Source organism: Canis aureus, chromosome 17 (genome assembly GCF_053574225.1).
Source record: "Canis aureus isolate CA01 chromosome 17, VMU_Caureus_v.1.0, whole genome shotgun sequence".
Classification (NCBI taxonomy): Eukaryota; Metazoa; Chordata; class Mammalia; order Carnivora; family Canidae; genus Canis; species Canis aureus.
In genome coordinates, this window is record NC_135627.1 from 29,297,644 (window position 1) to 29,320,175 (window position 22,532).

Genomic DNA, 22,532 nt, shown 5'->3' on the forward strand with positions numbered 1-22,532 from the left:
GAGGAAGGGCGCAGATTCTTAATCTTGTCCCCACACCAAGCACCCATTTTTTTCAAGCCCCTTTTTATCCTGCCCTCCACCCTTTGCCAAACTTAATGAAGGTTTATTAAATGAATGAATAAATCAACCAATGAATTAACAAATGTCTTTCCCAAGAAATAATGGAAATCAAGAAACATGGGCAAAATAATTAAAACTTGAGAAGACTCAGTTAGATTGGAGACGGATTAAAAAGTCCACAGCCCATATTGTTCCAAAATAAATCAGTAAATAACAGAGACTTCCACATTTTAGAAAGAGCTCTGATATAAGATTATCCAGTAAAGTCTATTTTGAGTTGAATCCTATAGTATTAAACAAGTGTCTATTAGCAAAAAATAGTAAAGATTACCGCAAACTAGAAAATGAAAATAATTATCAGAATCATTGCCTGACAAATCTGTTTTATTTTCCTTAGAGATACAGGTGCTGACATTGTTTCTGGATACACATGAAAGGTTGGTTGAGAACTGACAAAATGCCAGCTACTTACCTGCTCCAGATAAATATTTCAATTACAATTCCTATCCCAATTCACCCTTTCAACCTACCTCAAGGATTTTTGAATAAATGAAAAGGTTTACCAAAGTTCTATTTTATCTACATCCACATATTTACACCATGGTAATAAAATATGCTTTTTGTCTTTATAGAAGAGTTTCTAACTATTTGATTCTATCTTGGCAAAAGTTACCCTTCACTACCAAATTCAAATAGAACTTGTCCAGATAAAATTAGGAACCAACTTTTTGGTCACAAGTAATTTCCTTGTATATGCCATATGTCTTAGTTTTCAAAGCGTCCTTAAAAGACCATAAAAGTATTATTACAATGCTTGCAAATCTGGTTCTTTTTTTTATAAGCTAATGATGTGGGATGAGAGATATTTCATCTTTTATACAGTTATTTGACAGTGATGAATTTAATTCATTCTATCACATTGAATGATACATTTATATTCAGTATGTAGTTTAAAATTTCATAAATGATTAAAGTCCCTGTCGTTTTAATTATAATATGCAGAGAGCAGCCAGAACTTATTTGCAAAGAATAATGTACAAGTCAATAAATTTGGTGAGTACTCCTGACAACATATAAATAATGACTTTAGAAGTATAACTACCTGTAGTTGAAAACTAAATAACAAAGGTTCGTGTTTGGGTTTTTATAAACTAGCTGATCTAGCTTTCTATAGAAGCTCTTTGGGGTTATAATTTGCTTTACTAAATTGAAAATACAGTAATGTAATGACATTACATTAGTAGTGAACCAATTTCAACTAGAGTCCAGCTTGAAATAAATCAACCCTGGTCGTGTTCCTGCCCCTGGACCTTGGTCACTTGGAAAGGGCTTTGAGCACTCAGAGCTTCCCTAGAATCCTTTAAACCAGAAATTGTCTCCAAGAGAGTTTGACCTTCCCACCCAACTGGATGGCTCCACACTTGGGACCACATTGTCCCTGAGTTGGGTAGGGCCACTACCCACCCCAGACTGTATACTGCCACTTACAGCTGGAATCATTTCCATAAATAAAAGAGCCTACTTCAATCCACTTATTTATTCGTTTAGCAAATATTTACTTGCCAGACACTGCTCTGCCCTCTGAAGTTACAGAAATGAGTAAGACAGGCAAGGTCTGGCCAGAACCAGAGCAGCCTATACTGGATAAAGAATGAAAGAAACCAGATGATCAGAAATTTATGGGCATTATGGGATTACCTAGAATTATAAGGTGTGACCCAGTTGCTCTTAGACCTTACATTTCATTCACTTCGGTGCATTCTTCTCTACCTCACATTTCCATTTCAACACAAGAAATTAAATGTGTGCTGACAAAGGAGACAACCCCTCTTGTTTGAACCCTTCTTTAGATTCAGGAATAATTGAGATAATCTAATTACTTTCTGTCACTTAGTGATTCAAATGGGCATAAAGCAATCCCTCTTCTGAGCGGCATCAGAGGCCATCCCCCATAAAGGGTCCATTGGGAAAGTAGACATTTGTGTTGTTCCCGCAAACTTAGCACAGCGTAGGTAAGGTTGATCTTGGCCAACAGATCTAGTAGCTCAACCTTCTTGCTAACATTATAAGCATATGGTATCATTTGAGTAGACCAGAAGTGAAGTTTAAATTTGTGCCTCACATAAAGCATGTCATGACAAGCAGAGTCATCATTTAAGGTCTGTGCTAAGAACAGAAGACAGGAAAGAAGCTGAAATGCTAATACAATGTCACCTTCATTTAGTTTCAAACACTGGTGGCTGAATCCATATGAATCCATACCAGGAAACATTTTCCAAGATCATAGTTGCTCAATTTATGGGAAGTTTTGTCCATACTATAACTGCAGAGCTGAATCTATAGTTTTATCACAACTGGTCCCTTGGTTGTTCATGTTTCTCAGAAGTAAAGAAAGAGGAAAGGAAGGAAGGAGACATGGAAGGAGAGAAGGAAGGAAGAAAGGAAGGAAAGGAAGGTAGGTAAGGAGACAGAGGAGGGAGGGAGAGAGGGAAGGAAGGAAGGAAGGAAGGAAGGAAGGAAGGAAGGAAGGAAGGAGAGGAAGGAAATCAATCACTTACAAATATGGATTCCAAGCCTCCAACATGTGAATTTTACACACACAGAGGAACTGTTAACATCTCTGAGGACACAGGAAGATAAAAAGAGAGGAAAGTCTACTCTGTGATGCTCTAAGAAAATCTATACCCATTTTGATCCAGCACACTTCATCTCTTCTCCTATCCCATGATTCTGCATTCCAACCCTTCTGTTCCCAACCCGACCACTGAAATACAGGAGAAATCCTTGTGCCTGTTTCAGAACTGAAATACAAAAATGAAACCCTTAGCCTATCACCAAAACAGATGAGTTAACCATCGTCCCCAAGCGGGGTATCTGGTACAAACAATGACAGCCCTTTAACCAGACTGCTGCTGCAGGGTGACAGCCTAACGAACTGCCACCTAGAATCTCTCAGGGTTAATAAGCCACCTGTCTTGAAAGTAGCAGTCATATTGGTCTTTGAGGCCTATCCCAATACTTAAACTCTTGATGAAGTTCTTACTGTGCCAAAGGAACTTACTAACAAAGCCACTGAGTCAATTTAACCTAGGGAAACTGGACCCAGTAGACTAGGCTATCAGAGTTTTGTGTTGAGATAATTACTGCACTAAAGAGAGCATATGGGCTGTCAGAGCTGGCACATGGCCTGCGCCAGCTGTTACCTGGGCGCTTTGGAAAACCTACTGAACAGCATTTTGGACACAGCACAGCTCTGTGTAAGTTTTCCAAGGCTTCTACTGGGAGTTCTTCATAATAAATTTATTTCCTGTATAAGGGAGGATTGCACCCAGTAATGTAACTGGAACAAGCATGTTAAATTTTTCTGGCAGATCGAGTATCACTGGCTAAAAGGGAAAAACAATCTGGGGCATACACAGGCACAAAGCCTGCAAAGCCAGGAATAAGCAAAACATTAACTAGAACAGGTTCCTCTGTCTTAAAGAATGAAAAAGGTAAACTTCACACAGGGAGAATTTCCCTGAAAACAACTGCTAGAGAAGGTAATTCATTTAAACATCTATCACAGTTTCTAGCACACGAGAAATGAGAGCTGTTATTTTTATTATTATACTATGAATCCTACCTAGTTAGACACACTCAGGATTCCCCAACAGCCACAAAGTAGACCACTCTGCTAGAACTATTTCACCTCAGGAAAACATTTTTGCAAGAATGGATATCAAACTGTCAGCCAACAAATGTGCTTTCTACCAACAACAACTTTCATTTGTATGTAACACATTTTCTTCTAAACAACCCCTGAAACTTGACAGCCGTAGTCTCCGTGACTGACACTATTGAAATTCGGCTGCCCCTGAAAGTACCATACAGCCACAAGCCCCATGTAATGAAAAATCTGAGGAGAAACCAAGGAAAAACAAGGGGTAAAAGAAAGTTTTTCATACTAGAGTTGTCGTACGAAAAAACTAATTTCAGTAAACATGATCAAAAAGTAGGACGTTAATCATTGGGCTTCAATTGCAGTAATAATATTATCACATTGTAACTTAGATTAAACTTTCTTATTCAGAAATGATTTTTTTTCCCCTTCAAGAATGTCAGGGAGACTAACTTTGGGCAACAAGAGATTCTCATCACCGAAAAGTCACTATAATATTGATCTGATGTTAGTACCCGAGCAGAAAGGAAGATTGGATTTTTATTTTTAAAGTCAGCTTCGTAATCTCTTTGAAAACAGATATGCAGTGAACATGACCATCACGGCTTTTCTCCACCTGTTTGAGAAGGAAAGTTAGCTTCCCTTCAAGGAAACACTTTTAAGCCAAGTTTACTTAACAAAACAGGTCTTGTTCAAGGTTTTCTTTTGAATCAGATACCACACCTAATCTTGATTATGTGAATTTACTTTGAGAAAATAAACAGCCATTAAAGACAAGCTCTGGAGGCATTAAGTCCAGTCCTCCTTTGTCTTATTTCCACAAGGACAGCAGGTTTGGGTTCCCAAAGATAGGCACGTTTCAGTGGAATGGGTACGTGTCCAACTTGGAAAAATTCGGTCATTAGATTTAAATTTTTAAAATGTATGCCTTAAAAACATTCAGGACATTTAGAAAATCTACCGCTTTACATCACAGTAAGTGCATCACCGCATTATATTTTGCAAGCTTTAGCAAATAAAAAAATCCCCCAGAAGAATCTTAATTCTTATCTATGGAAAACATTAAACTGCTAAGCGCTAAGAACTGGAATTAGTCCTTAAATCTCTAATGAGAATAATAAAACATGAGTGCAGTTTGTGCTGTAACTTGATAAGGCCTGAATTTACTTGCTGTTAGGAAAAGTCACTGATCCAGCAGTATGGCTTTTTACTCCCTGAGGTACAGGAAACTGTATCTGTCCTCCAGGAGCCTCCTCTGCGGTAAGCACTTCTTATCAGTGCCATCAGAGGACCGAGATAGCAGGGTAATATCTAGTAACAGCAGCTTTATGAGATGATCCATTACTGATTTAAATCAATCTCAAGCAGGTAGTTCTTAACCCATTCAGAGCAGACCTGACCCCCTCCGCAGACGACCCTCAAACTCCTCCAGATACTGACTGTCTTCAAACTCCCCGGGAAGGCAGAGACAGCAAAATGCCACTTTTTTTGCCCCTGAAACTAAGCAGCTTTTAAAAATCTGGCTGCCCTGAAAGATTATAGAATCGAGCCTCCTGACCAGAAATTGAAATCCAATTTTAGTTGCAATGATCAATTCTGTGTTCACTTGGTAGATATACATAGCAGGAGCTTAATGAGCCTATTAGCAATTTGCTAAGACCCAACAACTTGCTGTGAGCAATGTGAAGATAAAACAACTCCCCTTCTACACTTGGGGAATTTTGTGAAAGACGTATTTGCTGGGAAGCAAGTCCCACTGTTTATAGGCACAGATCAGCATAAATGTGAATAGAAGAATGTTTAAGAGCAAATTAAGCCCTGCATTTCAGGAATTAAGTTAGCAGGGATGTCAGATGGACACACGATATCAGATTTTCATGTTTTAAATGAAAAGTGCTCTTGACTATCCTAACACTGGGAAAAATAAATGCTAAGAATAGACTTCAGGTTTCCGTGTACACTGAATGAATATATATATTCATATATATATATACACACACACACACACAGATGTAAAATAATAGATTTCAGTGTGTGAGAGGGGCCTTAAATTTGTCAATTTATCCCACTAATTTTACAGAGAGAAAATGGAGGCTTTGAGAGATTCAATGACTTACCAAGGTCACAACTAGATATTGACAGAATTGAAATCTCCTAACACCTGCTAATGCTTTTTCTAGTATACCTTGCTGCTTTTAAACAGACATCTTTGTGAATACATATAATTCCACATACATATGAGATTTTAGCACTTTCTGGATTTCAGAGCTAATTCCAGCTATGAACAAAAACAGTAGTCATGTATTAAATATTTAAGATTAGTTATGTTGACTTTTGGTTGATGTTTTATTTCCATATCAATTAGATTTGAATACATTCACCTTTTCATTCAGTATCAGGGGTGTAAAGTGTCAAAGTCAGATACATACAGAGAAACAAAATTTGGTACTATGCAGCTACGCACAGTTTTGTATATCACCTTTCTTTTCTCCCCTACACAATGTTGCCGTCAAAAAAATTAGATAAATACTTGAACTTCTTCACTATTATTCAATCATTAGTTTCCAAACTCTCTGAACTTGGTGAAGTTAGTAATAACACACGGATTTGGCATTTCATTTTATTGCAATAGAAGTTAATGAAAACAAGTAGACCACAATGCTTCTGACAGTTACTTTGTAAAGCAAAAGCATGGTTTTTGATTTTTCTCAGATCAACATTTAGACATTTTTCAGTAGTGTAACTTTTTTAAAGTTGATTAAAGTTTCCCTTAATTAACGGCATCTGGCCGGCTACGGAACTGATTTCATTTTTCTGCTATTTTATTGTTTAAAAATGTATACTACTCAGATACCAGCAAGCTGAAAAGCAAAATGCCCTTTACCAACTTTGCTGCTAGAGATGCATTTCCTTCTCTTCTGCTATTTGTGTCTATTTCAGCTTCCAGACTCGTTCACCTGATCGTGTCCAATTGCTGAAGTGCAGACCACCACCTAGAGAACCACAATAATAGGCTTCCCCTTGAGAGAGCCACATGGGACTTCTGTTCCATCCTTTCATGTAGAAACGGCATGCAGGATATTTTATGATTCATTTTTTCCTTTTTGATAAGATATGAAAGAAATATCAAAAGAAATTCAGAGATATTTCTATTTTCTCAGAATGAGATGAAGTACGAGGAGCTTCTACTTAAGAAACATGCTATTTTTCCCTGGCACTCTGGGTTCATAAAGTGAGAAAATTATCTTTACTGCTATTTTTGTTTGATGTTTGAAGACAAGATTTTGTGTCTTTTTGCATTTTTACCCTTTCAAATTAAATCACCTATATCAATGAATGTACTTCACACAAGAACTAAGCAGAATGATGCCTAGCAACCGTGATTTTAGTAAGTACCAATAATCATTTTCTTATCAAACTAACAACTCAAAAAAGCAACACAAAACATACAAGGAGCAAAATCTTTAATGCACCCTCAGAGTAAAAGATACAATGTTTACGAACCATCTAATACTCCAGCAATATACTTTCAATACCTTCGATATTTAGTTAATATGAACCAAACATTTTCTATGTAACATTCATAATTATCTAAATATCATAACCACACGCTGCAGGTTTATAGAAACAGGCAAGTGGCCTTCCTCCTTTGTGTTATTTAACCACATTTTCTAACAAATTTTCAAATGTCAAGGTTGTTCCGAAGATTTAAGGGATGGGCTTTTTAATCATTTGTGTGCTAGAATCAAACTCATCCCTTCAACATGCTTCGGCTTTTCCGTGATTTTATGAATTCAGATTCCGGGATGTTTTAGCAATCTTATCAAACCATCCCTTTAAAGAAAACCAGGATCAATGGATTTAGTATTACATATACCATATTTATTCAGTGGCCTAAAGCTATAGTTCTCCATGTCTTATCTTTGTAATACTTCATTTTCTTATGCAGGAATAGGAGCCCTATATTAATATATTGAAACCAGAGAAACATGCAACTGTGTGATCTTTGTAAGCACTCTGTGCCTTTAGAATGCAAGCTGGCAGCACTTTACCTTTACCAATGACCTTGTTTATAAATGATGTATTAACACATTTCAGAAAAGTTTGCTGCCAAATCACCTTTGGTCAATTTTACAATAAAAAACAAACAAACAAACAAAAAAAACAGTTGCCATTAGGACAATTTCAAGACATTTTTATCAGACACCATTCAATATTCCTCTACATTGGAAATGACAATCCTGGAAATTTAGAAGGCCTTTAAAAAGGGAACACTTGGAAAATTTTATAGAAATCTAAATCAAGTATTATACTTCAGTTGTCCTTCTCAACTCCGTTATAATAGCAAGGGTGAGAGGGCAGGAATTCCAGAGCAATTCGGTTATCTGTACACCAAATACAGATTGGAACTGGATTTTACTTTTTTTGCTTCTTGGATATGCTCCTCTTGGAAATTTGATTTGAATTAAAAAAAAAATGTATCTCCCTCTTAGTTTTGAATCCTCTCCCCCACCTTCAATAAGTATTATTCGTAGTATGTTCACAGAGAAAGGAAGATAAGTAATAATATAGTGCAGGCTCCAAGTCAAATCTAGCCCAGGACAGACAGCGTAATAATGATGTCATTAAGACTCCTCGCTGAATGGGATTCAGACAGGACTGTTGTATAGCTGCAGACATAAATCTGAAAGAACTTTTTGGCTACATTCTCCGACTTACCTTGAGAGATATTTAGGAGCTCCAACAACATGAGTTGAGAGAAATGCACTCAAAAGAAGGAGATGTGCAGACCGCAGACAAAGATGTAGGCCCTATAGGTGCATCCTTCTGAGATACAGGAGGAGACAGTTTGTTAAACGGGTAAAGACAGAGAAACAATCTGAAGAAGAAGAAAACAGAAAACAAATAAACCTTAATTCTAGCACAAATAAATGAGAGAAAGGCAATTGTAGGGCTGCTCAAAGCCTTTTTGCCTAGCTGAATGAAAGCAATCCCTAAGACTGAATGGGTAATGAGATCCTGGCTCCTGAGATTTTAGCTTTCTTAATCATGTTCATAATTAATTCAAGAACATTGATAATTTCATTACATTCTTTTTGTCTTATCAATAAATGATGTGCCTGCACTTTTGGTCCTGTGTACAGGGAGAGGAGAGATGCTTTGGGTAATATTGCACTAGGAATAGTGGATATATATGATCCAAAAAGGTGAAGTGGTAATTATTATCCTTGACCAGCCTTCTATTATCAGAACACGATGACAAGCAGCTACAAATAATTAATAAGCTTTTTATGCAGAAATGCAAAGCCTTTGAAGAAAAATACGCTGCAAGTAGAATTCCTTACCAAAGATTATGTACATAGCATAACACGCTTCTACAGAGAAACAGTTTGAAATGGAACTCACTAAAATGCCTGCATCACAAGTACAATAAGAAAATCAATAACTTGTTTTTTAAATATCATTTAAAAAAACTTTTCTTCGTCTTAATGTTTTATTAAAAAAAATTCTGTGTCCTTCCAATTGTCTTCCTAAAGTCCTTTCCAGGATCAACCTACAAAGATGTTAAACTGAACTCCCCACTCAGGAAAAACCTCCTTTTTTAGACCAAGACGGAGAGAGAGCTCTGTCATTATCTGTCAGTCATCATCAAAGGGTCCCTTTTCCTTTATGGGTTTCTATTCACCCCCATGTAAATTTTCACAAAGACATCACTCATTAGTTTCACAATCCATGTTCAAGGGTTGGAGGGAATGTTTAATGCCACTTAATAGCATGAAACAGAAAGGCAGCCTCGTCTGTCAAACCATTTAGATAATTAACATTGAATTAAAACCTGGTCAGTTAGGAAGAGCTACAAATATGAAAATTCTCCTAATTGATAAGAATAGCACTGCAGTTTTAAACACAAAGTGTGTTGCAAATAATTCATCCTCAAGTGCACACAAGTGATAAATGGACTAACATTTTTTTTTAAGTAGACCAATATGGTAGGATAATATTTCAGCAGTGGAAACCATTCCACAAAAATGTCTCTGAACTAATTGTGCTATTAAAGATGAAAACAACTCATACGATGCTAAAAAGTATGCATGTTGGCACTTCGATCTGATTACTAAACAAAACAGTCTTTGAGAAGACACTGCAGAATCACTTAGTAAGGCAAGCTGTTGCCCGTGACATTGATATATGGGACAGAGATGATGTATATACTGGGTGGCTTTATCAGTAAATCACTGACTCTATTTACTTCCCCAAGGAAAAAGACCTGTCCCTGAAAGAGAACTCTTTGTTAGAACCACCAGTAGGGGATTAATATTGGCAAAACATTCAATTTGGATATAGTCCTCCAGAAGATTCATAAAACAATAATTTAATAAGTTAACGGACAAAGATTTAGCACATTGGCAGCATACAATTGCCTAGAGAACATTAAGTTTCTTTATTAATTTCATCAAATAATTTCTCTGTGAATTCAATTATATAGGTTCTAGCCACCAGCGACCTATTTCTCAACTAAAGACAACAGATTTTAGGAATTTTAAGTCCCTAAAACAACTCTTCAATATAGCAGCACCATAAAGACCAACTGCTACTTAAAACACTACTGGATGGCATTTAAATTTAAGCTGAGATGTCAATTTTCATATGCTCCACAGATTTATAGACATTTCAGGTCTGCTTTTAAAGTTCCGGGTAGGAAGTAGACATTGCAAGTCCAATAGACCAAGTAAATACAGATCCACCTGAATTTCAGAGACAGAAGCTGGGACTATAAGTACTTTCTGTACAGTTTCAAAAGAGCAGTAAAATCTGAAAGACAAATATATATGATGCTGTGTGGCTTGCATTAAAGTATTTCAAAGCCTATCGATATTTACTACTTGCCTAAAGAGAAACATCAAGCTAGAGTTCTTGACACATCTCTCAAATTCTCCCCTGACAACCAACCTCCAGGTTGTAATGCTTTGACCTCCCAAATGTTTCCACAACCTGTCCATTTCTCTTTCCATTCTCAAAGTCACTATTTCCTTCAAGCCATCAGATCCCATTGCCTTAGTTTTGTTGTTTTTAAATGTCCTTCTTGCTGCTTCTAGGCTCACTCTCTCTGTTTTCACACCCCTCCCCATCATCTTTTCAAAATGTAAATCTTACCGTGTCATTCCTCTGCTTAGACCATTCTTCTGTAAAAACATTTGCAGATCCTTTTATTTTGGCTCCTTTCTCCTCTTTACCTCTCCCAGCCTTACCTTTTAACCACACTTTATCCCAATCACCTGAATTATTTTGTCTGTTGGATTGCTGTTTTCATTTGGTCTTTGGTACACACAGCGCCTTTGCCATATCAAGTGTTCAAGGGCCAATTATTTTCTAATTTGATTTTATAAGACGCCTGAAGATTTTTTTCAGTGTATACACTGAAATGGTGTATGCTCTTTGTAATTTCTCAAAGTTCCCATTGAAATCAAGACATTATCACTGGAATTGGTGGTTCTACTTCAGTCGATTCTTGCTATAGTGTACCAGTGGGTTCTAGTGCTGCACCACCTCTTTGCCAGTCATACTAGCCACTCACCTTGCTATCATTTTCTGTAACCTCTGCTAGTTGCTTCCCCACAGAACTCAAGTGTCAAACATGAGCCAAAAGTTTTGTCTATGTCTAAACTTAATCAAATGTAGTCTATTCTTGAAAAAGCAGGGTATTGCTCCTGATGTCTCATTAGAGTGACATTCTTGCTCTTTGCTATGATTATTCTACCAGTCTCCAATACATTTTCATGTCCTCTGTTGTACATCTGTGTTGGAGTCGGCATGGGAAGGTGAAAGTTATTAGATCTGAGAAAACCAGATAAAATGGCTCAGATATAGATCATATAAATACATCAAAATTTTTGTACATTTTGGCTGCATTTTTAAATTTTTCTCTCTCACTTCCTGAAAATGAATTTTTTAAAAAAATGTTTAATGAAGGGGAAAACATGTATTCGTTGCTTTTTATATACGAGACATTTTGTGTCCCTTCAGTATTGTGGCAGTCAGGAGGAATTCAATCTAAAGACACCAAAGGGTGTATGGAAAATAATGGGTGCTCAATAAATCATTGTTGAAATAATAAATAAAAGTAAATTGAGCCTATAAAACCCAACATCTGGGACATTACTCTGCATTTCCACCTGATTGCTTTGTAAGGAAAATTCAAATTTGGTCAATTCGTTGTTAACTAGGGTATAGAAATGTGTGACATATTTTTGCAAAGATTTTCATCAATAGTTAATTTCTTAGAAGTTTGAACACTTATGGTGTTCTAGAAATTCCCTGATCAGTCAGAACTTGCTTTCTGATGATGCCAAATAAATGTAGTCTAATTGGAAAATAGTGTCTTACCAGAATAAAGAGAAAGGGGAGAGAGCAAAGGCATGACCTTTTGTTTATAAGGAATTAAGAAAGGACACTTGAGGGGTGAAGTTGTAACAGTCCCAGGTGAGAAATAGCCAAGGGGCACTAGAAGGCTGGAACCACGTGGTCTACATGGGTTGAGCTGCTTTGCCACTCGACAAAAACAGGTTAGTAAATTTCACTCTACTGTCTTAGTCTATTTCTTGATACTGGAAGTAATTTCAAAATTTAAATTTTATTTTAGCAGAGCAACAGAGAATAACACTTAGGGAATAACTTAGAAGAATGTGATATTTATGTTATCAATTAGACATAAGGAGAAAAGTGCATATATTTTACCATTTTCTTGTCCCCTTTTCTATTTCAGAAAGTCACTTTCTTCTGCTTTACATCTGAGTTTAAGAGTCCTTTTTCTAGGTGGAGATTCAGAAGCCCAGGTAAGAGTTAAAACAACATCCTCCATATATAAACGAAAAAAAAAAAAAAAGAGAGAGAGAGAGAGATGGCTTTTCCGCAATAATTCCTTAGGTAAGAGATAATACCTGAACTTACAAGTTTAGAATATTTTAGAATTTGGAAAGGTCAGTGAACTACCTAGAACCCACATAAGTAAGATAATATTCTACTGGAATAAATTTTTTTAGAAGCATACTGAGATGTTTTACTTTAATCTTTTTCTCTCTTTTTTTGATGGACATCTTTAGAAGCTGTTTCTTAGACAATTCTAAATGCTCCCTTAATCTGAAATGGTGTATATTAAATATTTAGCTTTTCTTGATGATGTGAGCCAGATTTGTGATAGCTCAGCACTACTGCTGTGTAAAACCACAGCCTTAGAGATATGTTCATCGTACCTGCTCCATGTTGTAGATAAACCAAGGCTGAGGGAAGCTGAGTGTCTGTGGGTCACAATACTTGTAAACGATGGAAGTAGCATTTCCCCTCTTACTGGGTATGGCCTCTAATGCAATGTAGGTGATCTAAATGACAAAGATCAATTGAAATAACCAATTATGAATTACCCTGCTTTATCTTTGACCTACCATCTCTGTGGTCTTCCTTCTCCATACAGCTGTCATTTAGAAATAAGAAATTTCAAGATTCCAATTGCCATGGATTTCTTTCCCAAAAATCTTCCCAGAGATCACAGAATTTCCAGATTTGCAATAAGTGAAGAGATTCAATCTACACTGTTCAGAGTGGAGAGAAGGGGTGTGCTGTTGGAATCACCTCTGGGAGAGAGTAAGCATGTCTAAAATACTGGAGCCTCACAGAGGGGATAGGGCTCCATTAGGACAGAGGAGGGCAGCATTCCAAGATAACCAGGTAGGCTCCTACTGAGGTAGGGATAAGAGAGGCAAGGGGTTAGCATGTGCCCAGGCAAGGAATTAGCGTGTGATATATGGCAATTCTGCTTCAGATTAAGGGAGCATTTAGAATTGTCTAAGAAAAAGCTTCTAAAGATGTCCATTTCGATCCTGTTTTGGTTGTCACAACAGGATGGAGGTGCTACGTACATCTAGTGGGCAAAGGTCAGGGATGTTGCTAAAAATCTTGCAATGTGAAGGACAGCCCACCCAAAATAAAGAAGTATCTGGCCTCATAAGTCAATGAGGCCAAGACTGAGGAGCCCGGTTTAGGTCCTTTTTGAATTCCTTTCTTTCTGAACTCCTTTCTTCTCCATCTTCCCTCAGTCTTGTTGAGGATCGAGTTGGGTAACAGAGAGAGCACATAAATTTCCTCTTCATTCTCTTCTCATTCAGGCAGCTGGAGTGAGCTGGAGTAAGTCAGTTTCCCCTCACATTCCCCTTCCTCAGGTTTCCTGGTAGCCTAGTGGTTAAGAGCATGGGTTTTAGAGTCACATAGGCATGGTTTGGTCCTAGATTGGCTATAGGATTATAAATAAATTATTTATTTTATTTAAGCTTCAGTTTGCACATCTGTAAAATGGACACCATAATAGTACTTAGCTCCCAAGTGAAGGTCAGAGTCTTTTCTCTATTCTTACTACTGTTCATGGCCCTTGTCTAGATCTCAGGGGGGGTTGCATGAACTACTCATGCAAAACTACTCATGAACTACTCATGTCATATTTTCTGCATTAGCTACTAGTTTGGGCTGCTCTGCAAATCTGTATCTCTTCCCTCTGGGGGAACCACTCCCTTTCTCAATCTAAGTCATTAAGCAAGTCTTTCCCCTGGGTCCAGGTGTGTACTAGGCTTGATCTAATTAGAATGTTCCACCTCCCTGGCCACAGTAACTAGTTTGGGGATGAGAACCAAGTCAGGCCAGCAAGGATTTTGCTGGAGCTATTGGGAAATAGATGTTCTCTTTTCTCTGGGATGATTTCCCAATAATAGAAAATTCATAGAACCAAGGAGCTGGCTAAACATAAAGCCAACCCAGAAGGAAGCAGAACCAAAAGATGCAAAGAACAAAACAGAGATAGGCAAGTTCCTGACAACACTGGCTGAGAACCTGGATGCAGCTAGTCCTGTAGCAAGTTCAACTTCTAGATTTTCCATTACATAATTTTTTTTCTTTTTTGCTTAAGTCTATATGAATAGATTTCTGTCATTTACCAAACCATGGCACAAATCTTGATTTCTCAATTTTTGTATTCTTCATACATCCTATTACATCACTTTTGAGATTATAGGACCTCAAAAATGTTCAGCTAGATGGAATCTAATTCTTTTGAGAAATGGGTTACCTCAAAATGGAGGGATGCAGGAAAAACAGAGGTGAAGTATGGAGGGTGCACCTAAAGGCCAAGGCACAGGGGTCGCTATAAAGAATGAAGACTCCTGGGGAATGGGCAATTGTTAGGTGAGGTTAATAGAAATTTTAAGCTTCAGAGCTGGTGCAGAAGGCGATATTCAGAAAAGAGTGAGGCAGGAAAGGAAGTGTAGCAATGATTATTGCCTTCTGAATTGGGCATGGGTCAGGGAAGCACAGACAGTCAAAAAGATGCACAAACAAATTCTAGTCTTCAATGAGTGGGATGGGAGCAGTTGCACCACCAACATGGTGCCGGGGAAGGAATACAACTCAGCTGCGCCCCCTCTGGGCAAGTATGATGCAGCAACAAGAAGATCCACAAGCCGGCCTCAATGGGGGGCTTACCAGGATCATAATTTTCAAATTCCTTCATTCGCTGAGTTTCTGCTTCGTTCTCTGCAAAATACAGTTAAAGATCATTTTTCAGACTGATGGGGATGTCTAAATGAGATAACATTTGTAAATGTGCCCAGCAGTGTCTACCAAAAACTAGACATTTAAGTCCTTTTGGGAAAGAGGCAGAACAAAGCGAAGTACCCAAACTTACTGAAAAGGTTTAAGTATCTAAATGCATCAGATACCCTACAAAGTTCTGGGGAGGCAAAAAATGTAAGGCAGTCCCTTCCCTCAGGGAACAGTTTAGTAGAAAGCACTGGCAAGTAAGTACCTTAATGAAAACACCCCTTGATTACGGTAAAACAGAAGGAGAAACAAACTAAAACCCAGGGAAGAAAGTGATTCACTTTGCCTTTGCAAATCAGAAAGGGTTTAATTAGCTCAGGCTTCAGAGTTAAAGAGGGTTTTAAAGAAAATAGGGCATTTAGATGGAGTGTAAGAAGAATCAATAGGAATTTTCCTGAATTAAAAAAAATAAATGTACAAAGAAGTTTTTGTAAGAAATAGAAAATTTCCAAAGTCTGTTTCAAATGAAAACACTATGGTTCTGATATAGAGTTTATAAATAAGCACAGGTGGAGATATCCAACATGATTAGCCATCAAGGAAACACAAATTAAAACCACAACTGTCAAAATAACTAAAATGAAAAATAATGACAACACTAAATGCTAGTTAGGATGTGGAGAAATTGGATCTTTCCTACACTGCTGGTGAGAATGTAAAATACTACAGCCACGCTAGAAAACAATTTAGTAATTTCTTATAAAATTAAACATACCACTTCCATACAACCTAGGAAATTGCACTGTTGGCCATTTATCCCAGAGAAATGGAAACCAATGCTTTTGCACAAAATGTAAATATGTATATAATATAATATATGCATATATATGTTTGTAGCAACTTTACTTGCAATAGCCCAAAATGAGAATTAGTCCATGTCCTTCACTTGGCCAGTGGTTAAACAAACTATGGTATATCCAAATAGTGGAATAGGACTCAGCAATAAAAGGAAGGAACTATTACTTTTTAAAAATATTTTATTTATTCATTCATGAGAGACACAGAGAGAGAGGCAGAGACACAGGCAGAGGGAGAAGCAGGCTCCATGCAGGGAGCCCAATGTGGGAGACTCGATCCCAGGACTCCAGGATCACGCCCTGAGCAGAAAGCAGGTGCTCAACTGCTGAGCCACCCAGGAGACCCAAAGGAAGGAGCTATTAATAACAACTTAGGTGACTCTGCAGGAAATTATGCCAAATGGGGGAAAAAAGCCAATCCCCAAAGGCTCTACACTGTTTGATTCTATTTGTATAAGATGTTTGAAATGACAAAATTTTAGAAATGGAGTTAGGAGTAGTGGTTACCAGAGGTTAGTAATAGAGGAGGGGACAAAAGGGAGATGAAGGGAGTCCTTATGGTGATAGGTTTGTTCTGTACTTGGTGGTGGAGGATACATTAACCTACACATGGCATGAAAATGGTTAGCAATAAATAACACCCATACACATAAGTGAGTACAAATAAAATTGGGAAAATCTGAATATAGTCGGTAGGTTGTGTAGATTATATTATTGTCAATGGTCTATTCGTCACTATAACTATAGTGACTATAACTATAACTAGTCACTATAGTTATTTCAAAATAGCGCCATTAAGTGAAGCTGGCTACTGTGTACTAGGATCGCTCTGTATTCTTTCTTTTTCAGAGATTTTATCTATTTATTCATGAGAGACGTAGAAAGAGAGGCAGAGACATAGGCAGAGGGAGAAGCAGGCTCCCTGCAGGGAACCTGATGAGGGACTCTATCCCAGGACCCCGGAAGCATGACCTGAGTCAAAGGCAGACGCTCAACTGCTGAGCCACCCAGGTGTCTCGCTTTATATCATTTCTTATGACAGCATGTGAATCAACAATTATCTCAATAAAAATGTCAATTAAAAAAGTCACTATAGTGGGGCGCCTGGGTGGCTCAGTTGGTTAGGCATCTGACTTCGGTTCAGGTCATGATCTCAGGGCCCTAGGATTGAACCCTGCCTGCGTCAGGCTCCACGCTTAGCAGGGATTCTGCTTCCCTCCTCCCTGCCACTGCTTGTGGGTGTGCTCTCTCTCTCTCTCTCTTTCTGTCTCCCTCTCAAGTAAATAAAAAAATCTTTTTTAAAAAGCCACAACAGTTCTGTATTATAAAGTAGCTGAGGTTTCATTTAACATAATTTAGGAAAGATTTTAGTTCCTTTTATCCTATAAGGATTTGAACTCATAATTGCAATCAGAGCTTAATATTTGCCATAAATGGAATTTCTTTTTTTTTTATAAATGGAATATCTTATCCCATGTCAGCTTACCCCAGCTCAGGTCAACCCTCCTTCCTTTGGCCTCAACCACACACTGTGTTCTACCTTTATTCTAGTAACTCTGCACTGATTAAAGTCCTTTTTCTTTTTATGCTAAGACACTAAAATGTATTTCAGTCATCTCCTAGGCACAACGCCGCCCCACATTCCCCAGCTTCCCTGGCAGTTCAATATGACTTTGTGACTAAATTTTGGGGAATGGAATGTGGGGCAGAGGTGATATATGTCACTCCTTGTCCTGATCTGTAAACTACTCTGGTGATCTGATGCAAGGGTCCAGCAGAGGACCTCACAGCCTTCGGAGAAAGCAAGCACACGTTGGAGAAGCCTGTAATGGAGTGACAGTGAGAAGCCCGCTCCCCATTAAGAAGTAAATTTATATAGTGTTAAGTCACCGAGCGTTGGATGTTTATATATCAGAGAACATAGTGTTATTTGCTTAGCTAATGCATATACTCGTCTCTACACTAGACTCTGGGCTCCTTAAGAGCAGGAACTGTGTGTTTTGTTCACTTTTACATTTCTGAAGCCTAGTACAGCGACAGACACAGGAGAGCTGCTCATACATGCTTGCTGACACTCATGCCCCCGTTAGTGAACAGACTTTTACCTCATCTGATAGTTCATTGTCTTTGACACAACTATTCTCACCCTTGAATGTGGTAGAAAAACCTAGGATTTCATCCGGAGTCCAAAGATTCACTAATGGCCTTGAGAAGAAGCAGTGCTCAGATAAGCAAAGGTATAAATCATGGTACTTGGTTACTTGATCCTACCCTTAAATACATCCCTTTCTTCTGTTTTGCAAGTTAAAAGCACATTTGGTTTTTCAGAACCTCACTGATTTGAATGTAATTTATCCTTATGTTCGATGTTTCACTAAATAAATGTTACTGTAAAAATTTAACAGCAAAAAGCTCTAGTGAGAGCCCGTATTTAGACATCTTCATTATTTTTTAGAAAAATACAAGACACTACTGCACTATGAAATTGTATAAATAATTAAAATCAAACCTCACACATCAAAATAAATGACCTAAATATTTTTCATGATATATTATTCTTTTACTTAGTGGGTTGGCTTGATTACAGGAGGATTTGCAAAACTTCACTCATCAAAAATAGGTCACCACTTCATTTGGGTGAATTTATGACCATGGAATTCTGGAATTATACTTCATAAAAAACTGATATACTTCTTTTGGACCTTATCTAAATATGTATAGGCATCATATTTTCAAATCTCAAGAGAAAAATAATACTAACTTGTTTAATTTATGCTTTTATAAATATTTACTTTGCCTTAAACCAGTCTGTTTGTGTACTATTTAATATCCCCTTATAACAATATTATGTTAGCATTTTGATTACTGTGAATAGTTACACAATTCACAGGGATACCTATACTACCACAGCATTTAACAATTGTAAAGACCTTCTGGTCCAATACCTTTATTTACAGAAAAAGAAACTAGCCCCTAGAGGTTATATGGCTTTACAAGCTCGCATTGCAATAAGCAGAAGAGCCAAGTCAAGAACCCATGCTTCCAACTCTGGCCAATAATGCCTTAGAATTCTAGAAGTTAAATTCAATATTGATTATAAGATCTTATAAGCTAAAATATGAGTTTTGCTAGGATTAAATTATTTATGTGACTTTATTCTTGTGATTTAAACTCATATAATTACATATGAGATGAGTTGAATGACAATTGACTAGGTTATGATTTCTTACTATTTAATTCAACATTTATGAATTTAAATTGTATGGGGCTTTCTTTGGAGATAACTTTTCTTCCAGCTCCAAAGTTGTTTTAAGCCCCTCAAAAGTATACAGCCCTGTTAGGAGTTTCAGTCATCACCATTATTATTTTTTCTTTATTTTTATGGCTTGAGTGTTTACACATAACTCTCTAATCCATGTGAAATTGATTTTGTTCTACAGTATAAAGTGAAAACTGAAATTTCTGTTTTTTCATTTAACTAATCTTCATGCTTTCCCCCACTTACCTGCAATGCCTTTTTATCGTATACGATACTCTTTTAAATAATGGGTCTGTTTTCAAGTTATTCATTCTATATTATTGAGTAGGTTTTTATATTAGCGTAGTATCTGTAAAGATAGACTGGTAGTAAACAACAACTTCAAAATAACAACGGTTTAGCAAACCCTAAATTCTATTTCTATTTCTCACTCAAGTTGTATGTCCAATGGGTCAGTAGGGGGCTCTGTTTATCACCATCACTCAGGAATCCCAGCTGTCCAAGGACCTATCTCCACATGTGCTTCCAGCATCACAGAAGTCATGCTGATGTCTGCCCAAATGCATATTACTTTCGCTCTGTACTTTTTCCTCCCTCAATAAATTTTGTAGATCTTTTTTACTATGGGCCATTCAATCATCTTGGGAAAATTTTTCCATGACAAAAAAGTGTTAATTTTTTTAAAGATTTTATTTATTCATGAGAGACAGAGAGAGAGAGAGAGAGAGAGAGAGGAAGAGACACAGGCAGAGGGAGAAGCAGGCTCCATGCAGGGAGCCCTATGTGGGACTCGATCCTGGGTCTCCAGGATCACGCCCTGGGCCAAAGGCAGATGCTTAACCGCTGAGCCATCCAGGGATCCCCATTTTTAATATTTTCATCATTCATGCAGGTTTTCTATGGAGTCAGGTTTGACCATGTATGATTTTTCCCCAAATAATCATACATCTCATTTAGACTCAAATTGTTACTATAAAATTGTACATAGTATGCTCATGCAAGCAGTTATTATCACTTTTTAGCTCTAATTTCATATATTTGTATTTTATCTCTTTAATTGTTAATTAGCTTTACTGTTATCCAGTTTTTTGAATTAAAAAAAAAATAAACCAGTTCTTAGATTCACTTTCTAATCATGCATTTTTGTCTTCTAATCTACTAATTCCTGACTTCAGCTTTATTATTTTCATCTTTTTTACTTTCCTGTCAGCTTTTCTTTTTCTTCTTTTAACTGTTGAGTTCAGTGATTAAAATGATTCACATTGTCTCACTTCTAATAACTAATATTTTCCTTTAAATACACCACACATTGATATATAATAATAATATTCTCATGTTTGCATGCTTGAAGTACTCTACAACTTCATTCTTGATTTCTATATTAACCAAATTATTAGGAAAGCAATTTTCTTAGCTTTTGAGGGCCCGAACATCTGTTTAAATTTTTTTAATAAAATTTATTGCTTATTATATTACAGTGAAAGAATTTGGGCTGAAAGCCTTATAAATCATAGTTTCCAAATTCTCTAAACTTTTACGAAGGGCATACATACATACATACCATGTGTATAGATATACTTGATCTTCAGGATTCTAGGATACATTAATCCATAATTCGACTCCAGATGTACTGGACACTAGAAGGAATAGTATATGCCAAAAGAGAAGCTGCTTCTATGTTGGCCAACAGGGAAGACATGTCCTAACCAGAAGATGATAGCTGCCCAGTTATCTGCTCTTACTTCTTCACCTGAGAGCCGGGTTGAGAAAAAGAGTCAACATTGTCCTTCATCCTGCAGACCAGCCAGTCATGCTGTTCAGGTCCCAAGTGTATATGTGAGCTATAGTTGGGTTCTTCAGACCAGTGTCCTCAGACCCCAGATGGCAAGACCCCCTCCCTCCTGGACTCTGCCATATGGTTGAGCGTTAGCTTTCATTTTCAGAGCATTCAAGCCTTTCAAATTTTTCGTCTTCATTCTTTTAATACATTTTAAATTTTGACTAAAATATATGCACCTTGACCCATCTTTCCCTTGTTGTTTGAAGTCAATCAACAGGTATTTTCTTCTGTTGCTCTCCATGTCTGTGCATTTTAGGCCCCCAGGATACATTTTGGAAGCTTCCAAGAGCCTGTGTTTTTCTAAAAGATACTGTGCTCTCTGTGGGCATATTCATGGGAAGCAGAGAAAGGTCATATTAGGGACTGCTTTCTGCTCATTACCAACATGCTCATGAACATGGGTGGGTTTTTAAAAGTCAACATATGGAACAAAGACAGTAAGTCATGCAGACGTTGTTTCTATACCTGCACTTCCAAATTTTCACAGCTAAGAGGAGTAATCACACAAATAAACAAGATATTTCTAGGGTTTAGCACATGGTCAGAAACACTGCTTAGCTTTTAAATAATGCTTACACTTTCTCTTAGTAAAATTCAGTACCTGGATGCGAAGAGCCAGTGCAACACTCAGTGTTTGAGATGATAATCAAGGGTCCATGGGAGGTCAAGCTCTGATTCTGTAGAGTCACTGAAAGATATCTCACATTAATCTTTTTAATTATAGGTTACATAAAAACTTTAAAAGCAACTGGCACAATATATGCCTGCTTAAATAGCCTTTATTTTGAATGCTAAACCAATTATACTTTTCATGTCAATTATTAAATTGCTATGTATGGTATTAGTTCCACTTGTTAAAATCTCACTCAAGTGATATTATCTGGATTATGTTTAACACACAATAGTGTCTGAATAACTATTAATTAGTATACACATAACTCCTTAATAAAAGTAAGACTATTTCACAATCGTATGCCTGTAATTTTCAACATTTAGTAGAGGAGTGGGGATCACGCATTTTTTAAAAGTAAGAATAAAAATCTTCTCAAAGTCCCATAATATAGCAGTACATGATTCAGCAACAGCTCCTCTAATGGCCCTGAACTTTCACATCTACAAAGGATGATAGAAAATGGGAGTGGGGGAGAAAGGTGAACTGGCCACACAATTTTATATACAAAATATAAGTTTCAAGAGGATATTGAAGCAAAAAAAAAACAGGCTTAAATTTTTTTCCCTTTTGTTAATATTTTGTCCTGTATGTTTTATTCTCAA

At 37.1% G+C, this 22,532-nt stretch overlaps 2 long non-coding RNA genes across 2 annotated transcripts; one reads left to right on the forward strand and one right to left on the reverse strand.

Moving 5' to 3' along the window:
* Positions 1–457: 457 nt before the first annotated feature.
* Positions 458–14,474, forward strand: LOC144287498 (uncharacterized). The gene is made up of 4 exons (XR_013355286.1): positions 458–497; positions 6,662–7,109; positions 12,486–12,555; positions 13,191–14,474. It is a non-coding gene; the product is annotated as an uncharacterized LOC144287498 (long non-coding RNA).
* On the reverse strand, positions 12,430–22,229 carry LOC144287499 (uncharacterized). Its single transcript, XR_013355287.1, has 4 exons — positions 21,859–22,229; positions 20,979–21,167; positions 15,245–15,295; positions 12,430–13,948 (listed from the first exon to the last, which is right to left on the reverse strand). It is a non-coding gene; the product is annotated as an uncharacterized LOC144287499 (long non-coding RNA).
* Between the last annotated feature and the right edge of the window lie 303 nt (positions 22,230–22,532).